The following is a 4,101-nucleotide window of genomic DNA, read 5'->3' as shown; positions in this document are numbered from 1 at the left end:
AGCTTAGCACTTGATCACTTAGTATGTTGCTATTGCTTTCTTCATGACTTATACATGTTCCTATGACTATGAGATTATGCAATTCCCGTTTACCGGAGGAACACTTTATGTGCTACCAAACGTCACAACGTAACTAGGTGATTATAAAGGAGCTCTACAGGTGTCTCCAAAGGTACATGTTGAGTTGGCATATTTCGAGATTAGGATTTGTCACTCCGATTGTCGGAGAGGTATCTCTAGGCCCTCTCGGTAATGCACATCACTATAAGCCTTGCAAGCAATGTAGCTAATAAGTTAGTTGCGGGATGATGCATTGCATAACGAGTAAAGAGACTTGCCGGTAACGAGATTGAACTAGGTATTGAGATACCGACGATCGAATCTCGGGCAAGTAACATACCGTTGACAAAAGGAATAACGTATGTTGTTATGCGGTTTGATTGATAAAGATCTTCATAGAATATTTAGGAGCCAATATGAGCATCCAGGTTCCGCTTTTGGTTATTGACCGGAGATGTGTCTCGGTCATGTCTACATAGTTCTCTAACCCATAGGGTCCGCATGCTTATAGTTCAGTGACGATCAGTATTATGAGTTTTTGTGTTTTGATGTACCAAAGTTAGTTCGGAGTCCCGGATATGATCACGGACATGACGAGGAGTCTCGAAATGGTCGAGACATAAAGATCGATATATTGGATGACTATGTTCGGACACCGGAAGTGTTTCGGGGAGTTTCAGACATATACCGGAGTACCGGGGGGTTACCGGAACCCCCCGGGGGGTTTAATGGGCCTCATGGGCCCTAAGTGGAGAAGAGGAGGGGCGGCCAGGGCAGGCCGCGCGCCCCCTCCCCCTCTAGTACGAATGGGACAAGGAGGGGGGGGGGGCGCCCCCCCCTTCCTTCCTCTCCTCTCTTCCTTCCTTCCCCTTCGTACTCCAACTAGGAAAGGAGGGAGTCCTACTCCCGGTGGGAGTAGGACTCCTCCCTGGCCTGCCTCCTCCTGGCCGGCCGCCCCCTTCCCCTTGATCCTTTATATACGGGGGCAGGAGGGCACCTCTAGACACAACAATTGATCATTTATCTCTTAGCCGTGTGCGGTGCCCCCCTCCACCATATTCCACCTCGGTAATATCATAGCGGTGCTTAGGTGAAGCCTTGCGTCGGTAGCATCATCAACACCGTCATCACGCCGTCGTGGTGAGGAACTCTCCCGCAAAGCTCTGCTGGATCGGAGTTCGTGGGACATCATCGAGCTGAACGTGTGCTGAACTCGGAGGTGCCGTATGTTCGGTACTTGATCGGTCGGATCACGAAGATGTAAGACTGCATCAACTGCGTTGTGCTAACGCTTCCGCTTTCGGTCTACGAGGGTACGTAGACAACACTCTCCCCTCTCGTTGCTATGCATCACCATGATCTTGCGTGTGCGTAGGATTTTTTTTTTGAAATTACTACATTTCCCAACAGTGGCATCCGAGCCTGGTTTTATGCGTAGATGTTATATGCATGAGTACACAAGTGAGTTGTGGGCGATATAAGTCATACTACTTACCAGCATGTTATACTTTGGTTCGGCGGTATTATTGGATGAAGCGGCCTGGACCGACATTACGCGTACGCTTACGCGAGACTGGTTCTACCGACGTGCTTTGCACATAGGTGGCTGCACTACAAAAAAAAATACACTTCCGTGATGATACATGTTTGTCACAGTAGGTCGCGTTTTTTGTCATGCATGTACATCCATGAAAAATTTATGACAGAATCAAGATAGTCATACCTGTGCTGTCATAGAAGTGTTCCATGACATTACCAAAATTATCATCATGGAAGTGTCCACTTCCATGACGATAAATCGCGCGTCACAGAAGTGCTTTCGTCAAGGGTGACCGACACGTGGCATCCACCGTAACGGAACGCCGTTAAGCTATCGGGTCGGGTTTTGGATCCGATAACCCGTTAACAACCCCGACCAATGGGGATTTTTCATGTGTAAAATCATCATTGGCTGGAGGAAACACGTGTCAGCTCATCGCTGGGACAGATGCCATCCACTCATTGGACAGAAGGCGCCTATGATACGTCGACACGTGGCACGGCCCAACAGAGGCCCATTGCTGTGAAAAGGCCGACCCGTTTGACTTGGTCAAAAGGTGGCGGGCCAGCCCATGGAAAGCCTGTTAACGCCTGTTCGCATATAGCCCATTTACAGCTCGCTAACCCAAGGCCCGTTATGCCCTATTCGAATTAGGCCCAATAGCGCCATCTGGGCCATCCAATATGATTCCAGCCCGTTTTCACTTCTGGCCCATGTATGGCCCATGATGTCTTTCGGCCCATATGAGGCCCTATGCAACTCTTGGCCTATTAACGGCCCGTGGTGAAACTGGCCCGTAATGAATAGTGTATCACTTTACACCCATTAACGGCCCGTGGTGAAACTGGCCCGTATAGAACAGTGTATCACTTTATACCCATTAACGACCCGTTATTCCGTTGGGCCGTTTCCAGCCCATGTTATCTTTCGGCCTTCTCAGAGGCCATTTATTCTTGGGCTCATTTCCAGCATTCATTTACTTACGGCCCGTTACTATCATTTTCTGCTTGTGGGCCAAATTCAGCCCGTGGTTACAGTCGGCCCGTTTGTGGCCTGTTAAACGTTGGGCCGTTTTCATAGCGTCATCAAATACGGCCTATTAACGATGGCCCGTTATGGTCGGCCCATGAATGGACGATTCCAACTCTAGCCCGTTTACGGCCAGAATGCGGTCTGTTTGGCCCATCTTTGGCCAATCGATCATACGGCCCGTATAAGGCCCATTGATGATACGACCCGTAGAAGGCCCATTGTTTCTACGGCCCGTAGAAGGCCCACTGTTTCTACGGCCCGTAGGTCCAGTGTCATTATAGTAAATATTAGCCAATGGTTATTGTGGCCTAGTTTTAAAAAATAGGTTATTGCAGCCACTAGCAAACCGCAGAAAAAGAACTGCACTGACTACAAGCAAACAAATAAACAAGACAACAAGTAAATAAATAAGCAAGCAACTTACACTAGGCTATCACGGCTATTACACATATTACATCCACTAGGCATCAAAGTTCGCCACCAGTGCAAATATAATGAACACAACAATATATAAACGCCGCAGCAAAACAAGTCTAGAACTGAAACCACTTCAGAAGAGCTCAAGAAACAATATCCTGGGTACCCATAATGCTGGCAAGATGCTTAGCAAGCTTATTAACTTTCTCTTGTTTGGCGCTTAAGTCCTCCAGCGCTTGCTGTTGCACCAGAAAGTATGCATCTGAATTCTACAGGGACTTCCTCAGTCCTTCGGCTTCTTGTCGCATAACATCTGATCGATGTCTTTCAACTTGAAGTTGAGACTCAATAAGTCGAACTGATTCAGGCAATGCGTTTGAAGAGCTGGTGCCAACAGTGGTAGCCAGTGACTCGAACACTACATCAAGACAGGACTTTGGGGTTGTCTCAGTGTCCTCAATATAGTTTTTATCAGCTTTCTTGGAGACCAATAGGGATGTCTCACTATCTTGAACCTTATCTGCATTACTTCCTTTACCGCTGCATAACAGGGTACTCTTCTCCAATATTTTATCCGCGTTCTAAAAGAGAAACAAACAAACACATCTCAGGTTTACAATGTAGTATATGAAACTCATTTTGGTAAACCAGTTCAGTAGTAAGGTGGACAGGATAATATCATGAAACAAACATATATCTATGTAGTATGGTCACTGTATGGTGTATATCATTCTAGTTTATGTTGCCAAATCAAGATAGATATAGTTTGAATCATATCTATTTAAGACAAAGCAGCATAGACAGAATATAAGTGTGGGAAACTACACAACAATAACAACACTTGTAATGTGCATGGCATGAGAACATAATTGTTTATCCAATTGAAACTGAAATCAAAATAGAGCAAGTTACAACAACAAACAACCAAACACATTGAAGAAACAGGTTTAAAACATACCTGTTGCACCATTGGAGTTTCAATTGCATCCTTCAAATTTGAAATTGGTTGGTATCAGTAAATACAGTGATGCAAGAGCAAAGTAGTATGAACC

This window comes from Triticum aestivum, chromosome 7B (assembly GCF_018294505.1).
Source record: "Triticum aestivum cultivar Chinese Spring chromosome 7B, IWGSC CS RefSeq v2.1, whole genome shotgun sequence".
Taxonomy (NCBI): domain Eukaryota; kingdom Viridiplantae; phylum Streptophyta; class Magnoliopsida; order Poales; family Poaceae; genus Triticum; species Triticum aestivum.
This window is presented reverse-complemented; position numbering follows the sequence as displayed.